The 21,451-nt window shown below is 42.5% G+C and overlaps 1 protein-coding gene and 1 long non-coding RNA gene across 6 annotated transcripts in view; one reads left to right on the top strand and one right to left on the bottom strand.

Annotated features, from left to right (window-relative positions):
• The window catches only part of LOC109087857 (NUMB endocytic adaptor protein), a 590,428-nt gene that overhangs the window by 452,042 nt on the left and 116,935 nt on the right, over positions 1-21,451 (bottom strand). The gene's annotated exons all lie outside the window — the stretch shown is intronic.
• LOC109086535 lies at positions 1,889-7,737 on the top strand. Of its 2 annotated transcripts, none has more exons than XR_006156883.1 (4): positions 1,889-1,983; positions 2,698-2,827; positions 5,509-5,697; positions 6,819-7,737. It is a non-coding gene; the product is annotated as an uncharacterized LOC109086535 (long non-coding RNA). The 2 variants fall into 2 exon arrangements; XR_006156884.1 differs by having other exon boundaries at positions 1,907-1,983; positions 2,666-2,827.

Genomic DNA, 21,451 nt, shown 5'->3' on the forward strand with positions numbered 1-21,451 from the left:
ATGAGATATGTCTGTACACATTAAAATGTTTTCACTTTCACCAGTGATTATTGATTAATTAGGATGTTATGATGAATCTGGCAAATCAGAGATGCAGGATGCTAGTTTTGTATCCATTCATTCATTCATACATGTATTTATTCATTCATTTGTCTTTATTTATTCCTTTATTTATGTATTCCTTTAATGTCTTCATTAAGACATTACTAACGTGCTGCATGATGTTGTTGTAATTGATCTAAACCAAAATACTGAGTGATCATTTAAAATATATACTTACAAAGCCAAAGATGCTCTCAAAATGTGGCTCTTAAAAGAGCCTTTGTGGTGTGTGTAGCTGCTGTAGACACAAACACAAAAAGAGAGAAAAAGAACGCATTTAAATGAGATATGTCTGTACACCCTTGTGGGTGTGTAGCTGCTGTAGACACAATGTTTAAACATTAAAATGTTTTCACGTTTTCACTTTCACCAGTGATTATTGATTCATGTTGTGATAAATCTGGCAAATAAGAAATGCCGTTGACTGCTACTATTTTCACTTACAACAATAAGACGGCAATCGATACTGAAAAACAAAGAGACGATAATTATTTTCACTGTAGTCTATAAAATCCCAAAGTTTATAAAGGCTCTGATGGATATGTAAAATATTATTTAATAAAGCAAGATAAGAAGAATGAAGAGAAATTTTTTTGATGAGACCTTACAGCCCACAAACAAATAAGTCACAGTAAAAATGCATTTTCATTCTTGAGAATCACAACAATAATTATTATTATTATTATTATTATGGTTGTTACAAAATGAGGGATGACCGATTTCTATAAAGGTGTCAAGGCTTATGAGTTTCCTCTCTCTCTCTCTCTCTCTCTCTCTCTCTCGCTCTTGCTCTAAGTGCACGCGCCAGCGTGTGTGTTAGAGAGAGAGTTCACGAGCTCGCAGTTAAACCTGAAAACGCACTACTTTCCATACAATTGTGAATAATGAAGATATTATTAAGAATAATTGTATGATTGGTGTCTTTTAAAGTAACGTTAATATGACATAACTCTGAAATGAAAGAGCGTCTCTCAAACGGAGGGGATTGGCTCACTTAGCAATGACGTCACACGGATGTAACGGCATTTAACTAGGTGTTTAACGGCACTGATGAGCGGACTGTATATATATTTATATACATATTTAACGACGGAAAATCGTCTGTGTGAAATGTGATACATTTAACGGAAAAGACAAATTTCTAAAAGACCAATTTTTATTACAATTTAATTGGTTTCATGAGTGAAAAGACGCCTGCTATTGTTTTTAGTATTATAACCCTCAGAAAAACGAACTGTTCCCTCAGACGGTTTGTTAATATAATTACTTATTATAATTACATATTATTACTTTCTTTTTTCATAGTTTTAAATGTCATTTACTTTTTTGTTATCGGTCCATACTTTAAAAAAGTCATTTAACTAAATTGGTTAAGTAAAAAGTAATTTACCTCAGGGAAACGCACTGCTGGGGATGTCACTCAAAGGGGAGTCAGGCTGTGCGCGCGGTGGGCACGGACCCCGGCTTATATAAGCCGGCTGACCGGTTTCGCGGGCTTGGCACGTGAGTAAGAATTTAAGTTTTAAGAAAAAAAAATATTTTCATTTTTTTTTATTTCTTTTTTTTTATGTACAATGATATAATGACACACTGCGTTAACTTGGCATTAAACGTAGAAAACAAAACAAAAAAAAAACCTTGGTTTTCAAAAACTGTTTGTGTTTTCCTACTATATTCAAAGCAATGGTGTTACCAAAAATATAAGTCATATATATATATTTTTTTGTTTTGAATTGCATCTTTGAATTGCTTCTAGAGTTCCTCTTTGTTTAAAATAATTGAGCAACCCCATAGGTGGCGATGTGCGCGCGAGTCGCCAATAAGCCAATGGATGAAGAAGTCGTCAGTCAGGGCAAGTTATAGTGGAGTGATGGTTGAGAGGTAAAGTATGATGGAAACGTGTGGTTTTATGATAGTATGTTTTGTCATTGGTGGGATTGTTGTAAGTTTTTAAAAGTGAACTAATTTTAAACAGTTTACATGTTGAAGTAACGCGTTTTGCAACCAACCGCGGTGCATAGGCTATGTTCAGTTAGCAACAGACATAACATTTGATCCCAAATCAACTCCGATACACGTAAACGCATAGCAAAATTATAAAAATTAAAGAATATTATTTTATGTTCTATAATTGTTAGAAATGTAAATGTATGCAATACTATAAATCCATAAAATTCCAAACCCATGTGGCCTAAAGACATGCATGTGCACATTATGCAGAAAGTTATTCGCTCATCTTTGTGCAATATAGAGAATATTAATAATAATAATAATAATAGTATTTATTGCCTTTTGCTATGAAAGGGACATTTTCTTGAATATTTCTTAATGAAGACATTAAAGGGGTAATTTAAAAATAAAAACTAGCATCCTGCATCTCTGATTTTCCAGATTCATCATAACACGCATAAAAATAAATAAAAAAGACTCAAGATACAGCTCTTAAAAGAAACCTTTGTGTGTGATAATGTCATATAGATAGAAATTGCTTTGATTTATAGGGATTTAACTAATAAACTACTTTAGTGACTTTACCATTTGTTTTAATGATGTTTATCTACAGTGCAATTTATTCTGCTTACCTGACTCCTGCAGACTTCTGTCCTGATGTTTGGCTGTGGTCCCCCCATCATCCACTCTTTGGCAACAGGTCTATTTATGGAGACCACCATGATCTAATCTATACAGATCTAGTTGTCTCTTCTTCCACAAACTCCTCTTTCAGGTATGTTTTTTCTTTGTTGTTGTTGTTGTTGTTTCAACAATGTTGACTGTATTTTTGTATACCAAAACACAGGGCTGCACAATATTGAAGAAAATTGCATTATGCGATTGCGATAACTTGTTAAATAATTCAATATTTGAAATGCAATTCAATAATGCTTAAAGTGTGTAAAATAAACTTAAATTATATGAAGGTATATTTAAAATCTGAAAACTCTATAACTCACGTTAATGTTTCACATTCTTTTTGTGAGAAGTAAGCATGACCACAACTTCTGAACAGCTTTGCTAACTGTAGCATTACACAAAAAGTGCCTTTTTAACAGAAGTGTAAACCAGGGGGAAAAGCAGAAACTAACTAATCAATTGTAAAAAAAAAAAATTAACACTGCTTTACTATATGAATTAAATACTTATTAAAGCTACAAAAGGTATTCAGTCATGAGCAGAGAGAGATTTTCTCTTTGTCTTCTGTTGTTTGATTCATATTTAGCACACAGAAGGAAACCGGTTTATTTAGTTGCTGTAACTTTTAAGTGTTGTGATAGTTTGTTACACACACACTTTCTGAACTGTTTGGTCCACTTAACTGATATAACCAACTGTGTATGTGTGAATTTTTTACATAATTTTGGGTAGGACTGCACAATATATCAAAACTGCAAATGTACATATTGCAATATGCATATTGCAACAGCTTGCAATAACTGCATGACTTTAATACTTCAAAAGATTACAAAAAGCTAAAAAAAAGATTTAAGTTGATACATACAGCAGAGAGTAGACTGGACACATGACTGTTACATATGTGTGACATGCTTTATATTATTAATGCAGTAAGTGAAGTAATCACATGCACAGAAAGTCTCTTCTGATTAAAAAGTTAAGAAAGAGAGCCCTCGTGTTACAATATTTTGGATCCATGCAGCTCTTAAAATGACAGCAGTCTGTTAAACCTGCTTCTATCTGTGTGCTTAAAAGGGATAGGTCACCCAAAAATCAAAATTAGCCCATTATTTTCTCACCCTCGAGCCATGCTAGGTGTATATGTCTTTCTTCTTTCAGTTGAATCCAATCAGAGTTGTATTAAAAACTGACTTTGATCTTCCAAGATGTTTAATGGCACTCAGCGGGTGTTGCAGTTCATCAGTCCAAAATAAATCAAGTAAAGCGCATCCATTCATAATAAAAATAGTGTCTCAAACAGCTCTGGGGGGTGAACAAAGGCCTCCTGTAGTGAATCAATGCGTTTTTGTAAGAAAAATATCCATATTCAAAAAGTAATAATCAATTTAATCTAGCTTGCACTCACTGTTGTACACGGAAGCAGCTCCACGAGGATGACTTATGTACACTTTGGGTTTGTCAGACAGGATGAGTACTGCATTGAGTTCTTTGTCGAGGCTTATTACGCTTAACTTCAGTTCAGATATGTATTCTCATCCATGCATTGTTTTTATTTGTTCTAACATGTCAATAACTTTAAGTAGTCCTGGGTCTTGTTCTTCGTACGTTGCTAACTCAGTTAGCTGGATTTGATTGTTGATGATTTGGCATGATCTTGGATCATTTGGCTCTTCGAAGCTCATCCCAGAGTTGCTGTCATAGCAACATGTCCGTAAGCTTAAACCTGCTCGGGAGCAGCTTATTTCATGTAAACAAGATTAGATTGCATCTTTTTAAGCAGAACTGATACTTAAAATCTATCCGCTACCATCGCTACTTTATTAGTAGAGTATCCTACTGATACAGGGACAATAATTTAAAATAATAATCAGTTAAAAATTAATTTGAAGATAATATAATAATGTTGTGTAGTCTTTAATACTATAGACACAGCCAGTTTTACTCACTGAAAGATTTATTCGGCATAAAATAATTACTTCATAATTGTATTCGAGTCTTACACACAGATAATGTAGAGTCGTGCATTAATTTGAGTGGTGACAGATATTATAGTGGCTTGATGGAGCAGGAGATGAAGATAACATGATCTTGACCCTTAAGAAACTAATTAATGCTGTCACGTAAAAAAAGCTGTTCAAATATAAAATTTAATTTGAAATATGAATTGCTTATTTACTACATTGAAATAAAAATGTAAAGCCTGTTCAAATAATAGAAGTCGTGAATATAAATAATTGGGAATCATGTAAAAAAAAAAAAAAAAACAGTCCACATTTTCATTTATCTATTATAACATTTATGTAGTTTTGTTCTCTTGGCTGTTTCCTTATAAAAGTCCAGAAATTTGTCAAGTTTTTCGTCAGGTGTCTTTTTTTAATTATATGATGACATTACGTTGCTGTCTTGCCACCGGCCAATCACTGCACTGCTGATCGTGGTTTAGAGTATCGATACATAACCCCTTTTAAACCAACCCATGAACGTGTAATTATCTCAGATAACTCAATCCAGCCATACTAATCATCAACAACAGGTGCGTTCAAAGAGCCGAATTAGCCAGATCCTGATTAGCGTGATATCATCATCTTGGATGTGACATTTCATCTCAGATGTATTAAGTGATGTACGAAGAACAGACCCTTGTGCTGCATTGGATATATTTACATACCACAAACAATACAGCAATAAAATCTTTGAGTAGACACTCTTATTGTCACCACAATATACATTTCATACCACCCAACCCTAAAATAACTTTTAGTCAATCTTTATCAGGGTCCGGTGACAACAAGGGGGTGTCGACAAACTTCCATTGAGGACCATTAGACCACTCAAGAAGAATTACCTCATATGACCAAGATTTAATGTTGTAAAGCAGATTTTGAGCGGATCTCCTTCATTCTGCCGCCAGCTCACCACAACCCCTGGGTGCACCAGCTGTGGATATTATAGGCCAAACTTTGGGTGAGGATCTTTCTCCCACTTTTCACCACCAAACCTCTTCCTATATGTAAACAGTTGTTTAGCACACTGTTGTCTATATTTGAATGTTAATTTTTAGTCTGCAACCATTATCTTAATAATGAAATAATGTTTTAGATTAATTTGATAAAATGCCACATTTTATTTTCTTTATATATTAAAAAGGCAAGTTATTCCACAACATTTCCAGTCTTCAGAGAATGCAAATTGAAGAACAAATACGTTTGGAATGTAGGATGTGTGATACACCATGAAAAAAATAAATTATAAATTATAAAATAAAGTTTGTCCGGAGTTGAAAAGCAGAAGCCAGTTTAACCCAATTAATTATAAAAAAAAAAAAGTAAAGAAAAACAAAAGGACAAACTGTTATGACTCATAGGTAGGCTATGTTCACACTATCACTGTTTGCATCAACAACCGCATCTACTTACAGATGTGAGTCTCAGTGTTCTCTACACACAACTGCTTACAATAGTGTTTCGAATGCTGTCTGAATGAACAAGTAACTAAAGTAAATCATTGTTATATTTGTGTTTGTTTCTTCTTATTTAGTGGTGACCAGTTCCAGTCCTCGTAACCCTTTTTTTTTTTTTTTTTTTTTTTTTTGCTAATGTGTAGCACAACCTACATAAATACATTCACTATATTTGTTTTCTTTGACTTAAGTTTTCACATTGTTTGGAGGACGAAATCGGGCAGGATGCAGGGGCCCGCAGTTTGGGCACACATACACAGGGCAGCTTTGGGTTAGTTGCTCTGTGCTGTTTTTAATGTATGGTAGTCAGAACTTTGTTCAGTTTTATTATTACTGTCAGCTTTCACAGCAATACTGCTAAAAGAGCAAATATCTCTTATCAAACATGGACCTTAAAGGGATGGTTCACCCAAAAACATTATTCAAATAAATATTGTGACAGTCATGTTCATGAATCTGATTTCAGTGGCACAGCTGTGTAGTATATAGTACAGAGGTTGTTGACAGTATTCTGTGCATTGTACATGGTGTTCACTGCCCAATATTGTATTGTTTACACCTTCAGTAACATTATTTCCTTATAAAATGCTCTAACATTTTTTTTCCCACTTCTTTTCTCCACCAGACACCCTAGGACAACATGCTAAGAAGCACAGATCTACCGATAGCCCTCCATCATTCCCACATCCATCTTGCAACAAAGTTTCATTAAGTGCAGTCCATAACCAGTGTCTGCCATACACGGTCTGCACCTTGTCCATTGAAGATGTTATGGATTATTCTATTAGAGATCTTTCTATTTTTTTGAGACTGTTACTATGTAGTCTGTTATGTTGTGAATAAAGTCAAACCCCCCCTCACCTCGATGCTTTGAGCAGTTAATACATTAAAGTGTGTCCTTAATGTTTTATTATTTAAAGATTGTTTTAAAGTTTATTACAGGCTCAGTGAATTTTCTTTCACTAGAAAATAAAGTGTAATATTAACTGTCATAGTCAAGTATGAGACGTTTGTCAGTATCATTAATTCTGTGAGGCAATATGAATCAAATGAACATTTGTATAGTGTTTTCATCCAAAGGCTTCTTTCTCATTCAGTTAAACATCAAGGGTTTTCTTTGCCTTTGTCACCTTAACTTTCTCATTGGAAATTTTGATCATCATTATTTGGAAGAAAATAAGAATATGAAAATGGCTTTGGATTTCAATGCATTGCATGGAGTCAAAGAACCACCTGAAACGATAAATTAAAGTGTTACTCAAATTATCAAGCTTGTAATGTTAATACTAGAAATTCTAAACAGCAGTCAAGTGTGGTAGGCTACAAAGGGTTTAATTTATGCTTTCTACAAGATAACAGACAAGTAATATTAACCAATGATAACGCAAGTAAAATTACAGTTAGCTTGAAAAGAGTCACTTTAAATAAGAAACTGGGCTGACATTTTTTTGCATGTATTTTTGTCTACGGAGGGATCAAGCAAACAACGGTTGTGCATGATCAGGTTCCAAAAGGAGTTCGTGTGTGTGTTTATGGTTGTATTTGTGTTTTATTTTAAATACGTGTCTAATTGGACGCTAGCGGCGCGATGCAACGCAATTGGATAATCGCTGATATTGCCTACTCTGGAAGCGGGGCGACCTGACAAATCCCCGTCAGTAAAATGATTCCTCGTTCTATTTCTGGCATCTATTTCGGTCGCGTCTGTGTGACATGGTAGTGATTTAAAAACTCCAATTTTCCTCATTTATCTGCTTGCTCCGATCGGCTCTGCGTGGCAGCACGTAATTTCAAATGTTTAAGATTCATCGTATAGACGTCGTATAGAGGTAAAGTAGACGGCTCATTAACTGCTAAAAACGTTCGATCGAATGCGATGTTCACCAGATGCTACGATCTTTCACAGACGTCTCCGCGACGTACCTGTGCTATCTGGGTTTATGTTAAAAAAAAACGTCTCCGGTTACTGTCGTAACCTCGGTTCCCTGAGAGACGGGAACGAGACATGGCGTTAACGCCTTGGGGACTCCCTTCCTTCCTAACCTACCTGAAATCCTATTGCACAACGCCAGTGAAGTTGCAACTCTCACTGGCCAATGCCAGTCAAGACGGCAAATATGGGCGGGGCCTCGCCACTATATATTGTGCCGTGTTGGCGGCATAACCTCAGAATCTTCTGACTGAATTGACAGTACAGCAGATCCGAGCAGTGAACACGGCGGCCTACGCCATGTCTCGTTCCCGTCTCTCAGGGAACCGAGGTTACGACAGTAACCGGAGACGTTCCCTCTCGAGAACGGTCTCTCGACATGGCGTTAACGCCTTGGGGACTGTATAGAACAACGCCGTGGGAACAGCGAATAAAAAGACTCAGCCTCGGCGGAGCAATCATAAATAATTCTTGTATACATTGAAGTTAAAGTTAATCCCCAGCCAACCAGATACGACCTTGCGACATGCCTCGAAGGGATTGGATATAGATTCCCGTGAGGGGGACCAATCAGGTTACTAAAAATTATGTCTGAAAGAGACACAGCCCCATAGCTATACAAATATGACACAGTCCTGTGAACCCACATACAAGCGTATAGCAAAACAGTGCAACAACCATTAGAAGGAAATGTTGGGCACACATATGACCGTATGAGGCGTTACAGTCTGAACCTCTCCCTACAGGACCTGGTCGAAACCACCAGCGCCGTCAAGCGGCTAGTGGTTGCAGGAAGAATCTCAGGTTGTACTCACCGATAGAACCTGTGAGGCTAATGACTGCATGTCCAAGTTGTAGAATCTGGCGAAGGTATTCTGCGAAGACCATCCAGCCGCCATACAAATATCTTTGATAGAAATTCCCTTAGTCCACGCCCACGAGGAGGAGACAGCCCTCGTCGAATGGGCTCGAACACCAATAGGACATTCCATACCACGGCTAGAATATGCCAAGGCAATTGCGTCTACCACCCAATGTGACAGCCGTTGTTTAGAGACAGGCCGTCCTCTGGTGCTGCCTCCGAAGCATACAAACAGCTGCTCGGATTGCCGAAACGCAGCCGTGCGGTTGACATAGAGTCGTAAAGCCCTCACCGGACACAACACCTGACTCGGGGTGCCGTCCAATGAAGTCTCCGATTCTGGAGAGAAGGCAGAAAGAGCCACCACTTGCCCTCTAAATGGTGTCGAGAGCGATTTAGGCACATAGCCAAATTTTGGCTTGAGCGTGACGTTACAATCACCTGGTCCAAACTGCATACAGTCTGCATTCACAGAGAGCGCTTGCAAATCCCCCACGTGCTTGCACGAAGCAAGGGCGAGCAGCAGCGCGGTTTTAAGCGTGAGCTCCTTCAAGCCGACAGACTGAAGTGGCTCGAATGGCAGGAGGGCTAGCGCTCCCAGCACCAGAGCCAGATCCCAGGATGGCATTGTAGGGGGGCGGGAGGGTTTTAGTCTTCTCGCGCCTCTCAAAAATCTGATCACTAGATCGTGTTTCCCAACTGAGCGCCCGTCAATAGCAGCGTGAAAAGCTGAGATAGCTGCAACGTAAACCTTAAGCGTAGAGGGCATACTGCCGCCGTCCATTCGTTGTTGCAGAAAATCCAGAATGTCAGACACGGGGCAGCTTTCCGGGTCCCGACCATTCGATTCTCACCACCTCTCAAAGACTGCCCATTTACAAGCGTACAGGCGTCTCGTAGAGGTGGCTCGCGCCTCCGCAATCGTGTACATCACGTGGTGAGACAACGAACCCAGGTTTACCGGTTCCCACACACCATCCACACCTGAAGTTTCCACCATTCTGGGTTGGGGTGCCATATCAAGCCGTCTGCCTGAGACAGGAGATCTCGTCTCAGCGGGATCGGCCACGGGGGAGCCGTTAGTATTTCTAGAAGATCGGGGAAACCAAGGCCTGTTCGGCCAGTACGGAGCGACTAATAACACTGACGCTTTCTCCTCTCTGATTTTGTGCAGCACTTTGACAAAATCTTTGTGCAGCACTTGCATACAAATCGGGGCATTACGGCGGTGAGTGCCGACAGGGGAGCCTTGAGACGACGGAATGCATCCTGATTTTGGCGCACTTGTGACAAATAGCGGGGGGAATGCATACAGACGGGCATTCGGCCACGGCATTGTGAGTGCATCCCCGCCCAGGGGAGAGCGCGACGGCGAGAAGAACAGAGGGCAATGCGTGTTCTCCTCTGTCGCGAACAGGTCCACCTCCGCTTTCCCAAACTGTTCCCAGATCAGTCTCACTGTCCCAGGGTTCAGTCTCCATTCTCCGTGAAGAATCCTGTTCCTTGAAAGCATATCTGCGCCACTGTTCAGGCATCCCGGAACATGCGCTGCTTGAATGGAGAGCAGATGGTGATCGGCCCACAGCAAAAGGCGTGCTGCCTGACTGTAAAGGGCTTTCGAGTGTACTCCGCCCTGGCGGTTTATGTACGATACCACCGTCATGTTGTCTGAGCGAATCAACACGTGGTGCCCCCTGATTTGCGTCATAAAACTCTGAAGGGCTAAAGAAACCGCTCTCAGCTCGAGGCGATTTATGTGCCACGTTCTCTCCGACTCTGTCCAGTGGCCCGAAGCCGGTAAGCCATCGCAGTGAGCTCCCCAGCCCGTCGTCGACGCGTCCGTCGTGACCACTTTCCGCCGTGTGACCAGACCCATCTGGACGCCGCGCTGGTACAAGTCGGGGTTCTGCCATGGTTTCAGCGCGCTTAAGCACCTGCGAGTGACCACAATGCGGGCACGGCCCAATTTCCACGACCTTCTCGGTACTTGTGTTTTCAGCCATAACTGGAGGGGGCGCATATAGAGTAGACCGAGGTGACAGACCGTCGCGGTCGCCGCCATCCGTCCCAAGAGAATCTGATATTCCTTCAATGCAACGGGACGGCCCAGTCTGAATGCGTTCAGAGCGGACATTAAATCTTGTATGCGCTCCTTGCTCAGACGCGCCCTCATTGTTATCGAGTCCAACTGCACCCCTAGATACATGATTGTTTGGCTGGGGCGTAACACGCTTTTTTGTACGTTCACACAGAGACCCAAACTCTCCAGGTGACGTAACAGAGCGTGTTTGTGGCTGTTGAGCACATCCTCTGAATGTGCCAAGATCAGCCAATCGTCCAAATAGTTCAGTATGCGCATTCAACTCACTCTCAGAGGGGAAAGTGCTGCATCCACACATTTCGTAAACGTACGAGGCGCCAGCCCTAACCCGAACGGCATAACCATGAACTGATATACTATGCCTTCGAACGCAAATCTCAGAACGCGCCTGAGAGGAGGGGCGATCTGGATATGAAAATATGCGTCTTTCAGGTCCACCGAAACAAACCAATCTCTGGGTTGAATCTGTGCCAGTATCTGCTTTAGCGTTGTCATTTTGAAAGCGCGTTTGTACAACGCACGGTTGATGGGTCTCAGGTCTAATATTGGACGGAGACCACCACCTTTCTTGGGAACGACAAAGTACCGGCTGTAAAACCCGCTCTCTCTCTCGCTCGGCGGGACCACTTTTATCGCGCGTTTCGCGAGGAGATTGAGAATTTCTTGCCTCAGAACCAGCTCGTTGTGAGCCGGAACCGTTGACATGACCACGCCATTGAACCGGGGTGGTCTGCGTCGAAACTGAAGCGTGTAGCCGTTTTCTATGACGTTCCGCAACCAAACCGAAATGCCCGGAATGGATCGCCATGCGCTCGCAAAAAGACACAGAGGGCGAAGCGCCTCGCCCTCGGCATTCTGAACGACGCTGCTGTGTACCGGGGTCGTTGTCAGAAAACTTACGGGACGAGTGTGAGCGCTGTGTGTTAGGGAGGGTCGTGCTTCGCCGATCAGCGGGGAGCACGAATCTCCTGTTGAATGATTGAATGACACGCACGTGCTTGTGTGCGAGATGTTGAGAGCAAGCCGCGGTTGCGGAGGTCCGACACCTGACACCTGGGCGTGAGCCTTGCCAGATACACGGGGAAGCTGTGAGCCCGGTTCTATTGACGGTTTCACGGCTGTTTGTAAGGCCGTTATCACTGGGGGAGGAGAAAAATGCTCTTTTTGTGAGGGTGTCACAGACTTTATTGCATTTTGAACATACACAACACAGACATTCTCGTAGTCGCCTGCAACCGCCAAGGGGACTTCGTGAGAATATCTCAGACGCTTCGCAGCGGGCCCGCCGCTCAGCGCTCTCCTCCTCCACGCCCTCGTCAGGAACGAGGTTTTTGATCCGATGGAGGAGCTCCCCCGGGACGGTTCCCGCCTTTCTTGAAGCCGTGACGCCTTTCTTTCGGTGTCCTCTGCCACGGAGTTTTGGCGCGAACAGACGGCTCAGGATCTGGTGCTGATGCAGTGGAAGCAGCAGGGGGTCGCTTCGACAGCCGGTTGGAAGCAGATGAGGACCTACTGCGCGCAGAAGGCTGTGCTGCAGCCCGGCGCGGCGGGTGGTGATTGATGTGCTTAGAGCGTTTCTGTGCCTCTGAGAAACACTCCGCGATAGCCTCGACTGCATCTCCAAATAGGCCAGATGGAGATACAGGAGCGTTGAGCAGCGCCCTCCTGTCCGCATCCTTCAGCTCAGTGAGTGTCAGCCACAGGTGCCGGTGGCGCACGACCATGTAGCCCATTCTCCGTCCGATCGCCTGGGCCGTCTTCTTTGTGGCTTTGAGCGCGAAATCCGTTGCTGCGCGTAAATCTTTAAACGCCTCCGGATCCGCCCCGCCCTCGTCCAGGGATTTCAGAAGCTGTGCCTGAAAAACTTGGAGCACTGCCATCGTGTGCAGAGCAGAAATTGCTTCTCCCGAGGCCGCGTACGCTTTGTCCGCTACATGTGCGGTCAAACGACAGGGCCTTCAGAGAAGCAGAGGAGGGGCAGAGGTGCGCAGCGATGGATTCCTCGACGGGCGGAATGCGCGTATATCCACGGGCTTCCGCCCCATTGACTTTGGTGAAAATTTCCGACCCACCAGCGTGAGCGCGAGCCGATTGGGGCGCAGCCCACGCCTTAGCGACCTCGTCATGCAGGTCTGGGAGGAATGGGGCTCGTTTCCTCGGAGCAGCAGCTCGGCGGCCCGAGTAAAGGAACCAAGAATCCAGCTTGCTCTTCGCTGATTCGACGGGGGATTCCCACTCTAGACCTAGATCGCTCAGGGCCTTAGTGAGAATCCGGACGAGTTCATCCTGGAATGCTGCGTGTCCCTCCACTTCAGAGCACTCCTCCGGAGAGTGGGCCCAGTCTTTCTCGGACGTCGTTAGGGACAGCGCCTCGTCGAAATCGTCGTCCCCCGGCGCACCGAATGAAATAATTTCCGATGCTCCAGCGGCAGGTTGAAGATCCTCCTCCAAGCACATTGGAGAGCAGGGGGGAGGTGAATTGCGCCATTCCGCGTGGTCGCCCACGTGCGGCTGTCGTCCCACCAGCGGCTCGCTGGTGGCGGTGGGACATTGCCGAGAGAAATCACTGAGGGCGATATTCTTCCGGGCCCTAAGCACCCGCATTGAGAATTTTTCGCAGTGTGGGCAGCCTGACCCATTGAGTGCTGCCTCCGCATGGGCGAGACCCAGGCAACGGATGCAGAACTAGTGGGTGTGCGGGGCCTCGATAGGTCCCGAACACAGCGTGCAGAACTTTCGACATGCTGGAACGCCAAGAGGGAAATCCGTCTTCTTGCGTCTTCTCAACAGCTGTCTCGTAGGATAATTGAAAGAGAAAGATTCTGAGGTTATGCCGCCAACACGGCACAATATATAGTGGCGAGGCCCCGCCCATATTTGACGTCTTGGCTGGCATTGGCCAGTGAGAGTTGCAACTTCACTGGCGTTGTGCAATAGGATTTCAGGTAGGTTAGGAAGGAAGGGAGTCCCCAAGGCGTTAACGCCATGTCGAGAGACCGTTCTCGAGAGGGAACCCTGGCTTTAAACACTTTAGCTAGGTATTTGAGTAAATGAAAACACAATACTTACATTTCAATGTGAATTCCCCCACAGAACTCTCACCTGCCTCTGAATATAAACACCTTCGTCATATGCACGCAAGTGATTCTGGGATATGGAAGGGTGCGAAGTGTCCATAAGATGTAGGGGGGAAGGAAGTCGACCGGAAGTTGAAGTCGGCCGCGTGCCGCCATCTTGTAGCAGAACTTCACTTGCGTTAACATCCCATTGACTCCCATTCATTTTGGCGTCACTTTGACAGCGAATAACTTTACATCTGAGCCGTTTAAAGACTCCATTTGTCCATTATTTATTTCTAAAGATACACGATGTAACGAGTGGAAATAAGTGTGACCCCTTTAAGAGCTGCGCGCTCCCTGTAAAACGGTATGCACTCTGTATGATAATGTATACAACCGCGACTCGAATCCCCCATGTATGCGGATAATTTCTGTTTGGAAATCGTTTTGTTTTTATCTTCTTTGTTTTGTTTTGGTAACGCTGTGGACGGTGGAACATGGGACGGACAATTGCCCGAGTTCGATTGGTGAAATAAAACGCGAGTCGTTGTTAAATGTCAGTCGCCTCCGTGAGTCTGTCTGGCCTAATAACTTTGTGAGCTATCCATATTTTTCTTCCCCTCCTGACACAACGCGTTACAAGTGGCGCCCGAACATTTTATCTCTGGCCTTGGATCTAAAGCGAGGTTTTACACGGATGCTGAGGCTGTTTGTGAAGGATGACGCCGAAATGTTTTGATCCTCCAGGCGGACATGTGGGAGTTTACACGAGGCTAATTTCACTGCGTATAGAGTGAACGGCCCGAGTCGCCTGACGACGCTGTAGCGGACATTTTGTGTTGCTGACGCAGAGGATATTTGTTCACATTCAGGTGGATTTAAGTCGTCATAGATGCAATCTTCGTGAATCTGATGTGTGCACGTAGGATTGTGGTTCGTTGAGGTAATCGGAAATTCAACTGTTAGTGAACTTTGACTGTTTCAGGGATTCAGGCCTGATTGCTACGTTCATTTGTGTTCATTTGCTGGAACTGAATGTTGAACTGGTTGAATTGAACTAGAGGAATTTTTTTTTTTTTTTTTTTTTTTTGCACTGGATTTTTCCTGAAATTCTACTAGGCTAAATTTTGATTTGTCGTTGGGTAATAACTACTCGACGCTCGCACTGTGTTGCCACAAAAAAAAAAAAAAAAAAAAAACGACCGATATAAGAAAACATTTAATGTACTCTGTGATTGCGGTTTGGTGATATTGAACTTGTCACTGGTATTGTAAAAAAAAAAAAAAATTATTGTACAAATGCTGATTTTATTGTTATATGGTTAACTTTTTTTTTTTTTTTTTTCAAAGGTTATCCAATTGTTTATTCCATTTGTTTTGCTTGATTATACAGTAAATTAGTGCAAGTGGAATTGTGTTTGTTAAATGATATTGTGCCAATTCATTGTTTTGAATTTCATATTGACAAACTGATTTTGATACAATGGCCAGACGTGTTGATGACGAGAGACTGATTTATTTGACCAATCTGCATGCTTTGAGTGTCCTCCCAGACGGAGAGTGCCGGAGTCGGGCGAGCGCCTGGAGATACAGGTTGAGTCGTTGAAAGAGGAAGTGGAAATTCAATTCAATTCAATTCAAGTTTATTTGTATAGCGCTTTTTACGATACAGATCATTGCAAAGCACCTTTACAGAAAATTAAGTTTCTACAATATTTAGTAGTAGCTTATCAGTGGTGACTGTCAGTTTATGTGTATACGGCAGAAATGTTCAGAAAAATCAATAAAAGACATTAACAAACAGACGATTAACACTATTAACAGCAATTATGCAATCAAACTTATAGCAAAATGTGGTAGTTCTGTATGTTGTCTCTGGGTTAGCATCATCTGAGGTCCTCTGAGGGGTTGGCATCATCTCTTCTCAGGTGTTCTGGATCCAGACTGGAGCTTGTGTAAATCCTTGGTACCATGGGATGTAGATCCCGTGGTGTAACAGAGAAACAAATATAGAGACATAATTAGAGTAGCTGTTGTTCCAGCCAAGTAAAATGAACTAGTTTAACCCAAGTTAAAGAATAATAATGCGCATTTGATCAGATACAACTGCAGTCCAAAACTATGAGATGCATTATTTGAATGCTTGGCCAAAGAGGTGTGTTTTTAATCTTGATTTAAACAGAGGAAGTGTGTCTGAACCCCGAACATTATCAGGAAGGCTATTCCAGAGTTTGGGAGCCAAATGCGAAAAAGCTCTACCTCCTTTAGTGGACTTTGCTATCCTAGGTACTATCAAAAGTCCAGCGTTTTGTGACCTTAGGGAGCGTGATGGGTTGTAGCGTGGTAGAAGACTAGTTAGGTACGCAGGAGCTAAGCCATTAAGGGCCTTATAAGTAAGTAATAATATTTTGTAACTTATACGGAAATTAATAGGTAGTCAGTGCAGAGACTGTAAAATTGGGGTAATATGATCATATTTTCTTGACCTGGTAAGGACTCTAGCCGCTGCATTTTGGACTACCTGTAGCTTGTTTATTGAGGATGTAGGACAACCACCTAGCAGTGCATTACAATAGTCCAGTCTAGAGGTCATGAATGCATGAACTAGCTTTTCTGCATCAGGAACAGGTGACATGTTTCGTAGCTTGGCAATGTTTCTAAGATGGAAGAATGCTGTTTTTGTAACATGGGAAATATGATTTTCAAAAGACAAGTTACTGTCTAATATAACACCCAGATTCTTGACAGTAGAGGAAGTAACAGTACATCCGTCTAATTGCAAAATTGTAGTCTACGAGATTCTGTGTAATGTTTTCTGGTCCAATAAGTAATATCTCTGTCTTATCTGAATTTAATAGGAGAAAATTATTGGTCATCCAATCTTTTACATTTTTAACACATTCTGTTAGATTAGATAGTTTTGAAGTTTCACCTGGTCTTGTTGAGATATATAGTTGAGTATCATCGGCATAACAGTGGAAACTAATCCCGTATTTTCTAATGATATTACCAAGGGGCAACATGTATATTGAAAATAGCAGAGGACCTAGGACAGATCCTTGTGGCACTCCATATTTTACTGGTGATAAATGAGATGACTCCCCATTTAGATAAACAAAGTGGTAGCGATCGGACAGGTAGGATCTAAACAGGATCTAAATCTTAAAGCCTGCCCTTGGATACCTGTATAGTTTTGTAGTCTATCTATGAGTATGTCGTGATCTATGGTGTCGAACGCAACAATAAGATCAAGTAAAACTAGCAATGAGATGCAGCCTTGATCTGAAGCAAGAAGCAAGTCATTTGTAATTTTAACAAGTGCAGTTTCTGTGCTATGATGGGGCCTGAAACCTGACTGAAATTCTTCATAGAGATAATTTTTTTTTGCAGGTAGGAGCACAATTGAGCAGACACAACTTTTTCTAAAATTGTAGACATAAAGGGAAGATTTGAAATGGGTCTGTAATTTGCCAGTTCACTAGGATCTAGTTGTGGTTTCTTAATAAGAGGCTTAATAACCGCCAGCTTGAATGGGTTTTGGGACGTGACCTAAAGATAACGACGAGTTAATAATATTGAGAAGCGGTTTTTTCTGGCGGCTCTTACAACTCTTTCAGTAATTTAGTGGGTACTGGATCTAATAAACATGTTGTTGGTTTAGATGCAGTGATAAGTTTATTTAGCTCTTCCTGTCCTATAGTTGTAAAGCACTGCAGTTTATCTTTGGGTGCGATGGATAAAACTAAAGTATTAGACGCTGTAGAATCTACATTTGTTATTGTATTTCTAATGTTATCTATTTTATCAGTGAAGAAATTCATAAAGTCATTACTATTTAACTGTGAGGGAATATTTCGATCAGGTGGCGTCTGGTTATTTGTTAATCTAGCCACTGTGCTAAATAAAAACCTTGGATTGTTTTGGTTGTTTTCTATGAGTTTGTGGATATGCTCGGCCCTGGCAGTTTTTAGAGCCTGTCTATAGCTGGACATACTGTTTTTTTCCACGCAATTCTAAAAACTTCCAAGTTAGTTTTTCTCCATTTGCGCTCAAGACTACGAGTTTCTTTCTTGAGAGCGTGGGTATTACTGTTGTACCATGGCACAGTACGTTTTTCTCTAACCTTTTTCAATTTGATGGGGGCAACAGCTTCTAATGTATTAGAGAAGATACTGCCCATGTTGCCAGTCATTTTGTCTAGTTCATGCGTATTTATGGGTACACAGAGCAGTTGAGATAAATCAGGCAGGTTATTTGCGAATTTGTCTGTGGTGGCTGGAACAATAGTTCTGCCCGGATGATAACGCGAAGCTATATAGTTATTATCATCAATACGCAAAATGCACGATACAATGAAATGGTCAGTAACATCATCACTTTGAGGTACGATATCTATGTCAGTAAGATCGATTCCATGCGATATAATTAAATCTAACGTGTGATTGGTAAGTTGAGTGGTCACGTTGACATTTTGCTTTACTCCAAAACAGTTTAATAAGTTTGTAAACGCAAGTCCTAATGCATCATTTGTATTATCAATATGAATGTTAAAATCTCCGAAAATTAGCACTTTATCAGCGGTAACCAACAGGTCTGAGAGGAAATTTCCAAATTCTTTTAGGAATTCTGTATATGGGCCTGGTGGTCTATACACAGTAGCCAGAGAAAGAGATACAATAGATTTCCTTTTGCATATCTGACAGTGTAACATTAAGCATAAGTATTTCAAATGATTTAAACCTGTATCCTGTTTTCTGGGTAACACTGAGAATATCACTGTATATTGTTGCAACACCTCCCCCACGACCAGTCTGACGGGGCTCATGTTTATGACAGTAGTTTGGTGGAGTAGACTCATTTAGACCAATATAATCATTTGGTTTGAGCCAGGTTTCAGTCAAGGAGAGTACATCAAAATTATTATCTGTGATTATTTCATTTACAATGCTTCATTTACATTTACTGCTTTGGGTGTGAGTGATCTAATGTTTATGAGCCCAAACTTTAAAAATGGTTCATTTATTTTATGTTTTTCTGGTTTAATCACGATAAGATTTTTTCTAGATCCTACATTAAATTTATATTTTGACCTCACTATTCGGGAAACAGACACAGTCTTAATAGACTGGACAGCGCAAGTACTTCTAACATTTAAGCGGGTAGAACAAAAGCCATCATAGCAGTTATTTGAAAATTGGCTTATTAGTCAAATGGAGCGTAGAGTCCTGGAGATGTTGTCCAAGAGCAGCTCCGCTCCGACTCTGCTGGGGTGCAGGCCATCAGCACGAAAAAGCCTAGGTCGCTCCCAGAAAAGATTCCAATTATTAACAAAGAACAGTTTCTGTTCTTTACACCATGACAATAACCATTCATTTAGAGCAAAAAGTCTACTGAACCTTTCGTGTCCTCGTCGATACGTGGGCAGTGGTCCTGACACGATGATCGTCGCCGCGGGCGTCGTGCTGCGAATCGTCTCGATCAGGCTCCTGAAGTCCCTCTTCAGCGTCTCCGTCTGCCGCTGCGTGGTGTTGTTAATCCCGGCATGAAGCACGACCGCTCTGGGGCTCTCGTTGGCCTTCAGGATCGCGGGTATCTGCGCAGAAACATCGAGAACACGAGCACCAGGGAGACAGTGAGTGTGCACTTTACCTTCGGCTAACGTAGCACGGACGTGTCGGACGATGGAGTCCTGGGTGCACCGGGCCTGTGCAGAGAAACACACGGGGTGGAGGTGGTGGGACTGTTAGCAGCGCGCTGTATACTTACCCTGGACTTGTGAGCGTCAGCCCGGGAGGTTTCCAGCGCGGCTCTCTGCTCTCTCAGCTGGGCCTGCCTCTGGTGGAGGTGGCGAATCTGCTTCTCTGCTGCCTCCAGCTCGAGCTGCACCGAATGCATCTCGAACGTGTCGTCACCTGCACTCAAAGCGAGACAAACATCCGCCATTTAAGCAAGTTACAGTGAGTAAAGCAATTTTAATGTGTGTGAATAGAGTATTAGCGATGCACGCGGGTTTAGCGACAACCACGCTGGTGATGCTAATGGGCTATAAGCTACTAGAGGGCCTCGGGAGTCATAGTAAAACTAGTGATAACAAGGCGCTCTGATTGTTTTTGTTGTAGAATACGATAGAGGATATATTCACACGTTATAGAAACGAAAATGATGGTGTATAAAATAGATTTCAACAATAAAAAATAGACGATAGAGAAATAACGTGACGGAGCTCGTGACGGAAATGCTGTGGAGGTGCCTGAGAGAGTCTCTTGATCTACAAAGAGGTATTACTGACCGTTGCACAGAAAACTTTCAAGTACCTGCTTCATGCCAATTGCCTTCTCAGGTCAGGCCTGTTGCTTCGTCCACTCCACATGCTCAAGCACCAACTGATCAAATAAAGGGGGCTCGGTCTTTTGGAGTGGAAATGAATGCCAGAACCGAAAGTGCGCTTGGACTGGCTCAAAGTTCACTTGATTTGAATAATGCAACCAGAACTTTGGCCTCCGTCTTGCATCAATCGAGACTGGAACCCCCAGTGTTTGGAAATGATTGAAAAATTCAACCTGATGACTGGCTTATTCTTGTGGATCCCTATAGAACTTCTTTGGGTGTCAGCGATGCTCAGATTTTGCTTGAATTACCACATTTCTTAGCTAAAGAGCCCAGGAAGTGGTTTACGGTACTGAGTTCACATGTCACAACCTGGAAACAGTTCTGCACCCTGTTCAAGACTGTGTTTCTGCCAGCGGATAACCAAGAGCGTGTCTGGAGAGGTATTCTTGACCGTGTACAAGCTCAAGGAGAACCATTTCCAACGTTTGTTGCACACTTGTTATCTGAATTCAAGAAACTAAAGTCTCCACCACCAGAACAAGAGCAGATTGATTTTATCTGCAAGCATGCGCTTGAGCGCTACAGAGTTGCATTGTATGGTGCACAAATTACTTCAGTCATCGACCTCTTGATGTGTGCCCACGAGCTGCACTCCGCTCTCGGTCCTGACAGACGTGATGAACCAGTATTGCAGAAAAGCAAACCCAGAAGAGAGACTTATTGTTTCAAATGTTCTGCGCCTGGTTTTACCTCGAGAAACTGTCCGAACTGTAACTTTGCCCAACAGACTGTGCCTTTTCCAGCCGCTGACAAACAGACAAGTCCAGTTTCGAATGAGCCACGGGACCCTGAGGAGGATACTAAAGCCATGCCATACGAAGACAGGGAGGAGCAAAAGCACAATTCTGTTCGGCAGAAGGTAAACTTCAGAGGGGGGGAGGACGTTTCACAGAGGCAATCCTCCCTCCAGAAGATA

The sequence above is a fragment of the Cyprinus carpio genome, chromosome B17 (assembly GCF_018340385.1).
Source record: "Cyprinus carpio isolate SPL01 chromosome B17, ASM1834038v1, whole genome shotgun sequence".
In the NCBI taxonomy this organism is placed as follows: Eukaryota; Metazoa; Chordata; class Actinopteri; order Cypriniformes; family Cyprinidae; genus Cyprinus; species Cyprinus carpio.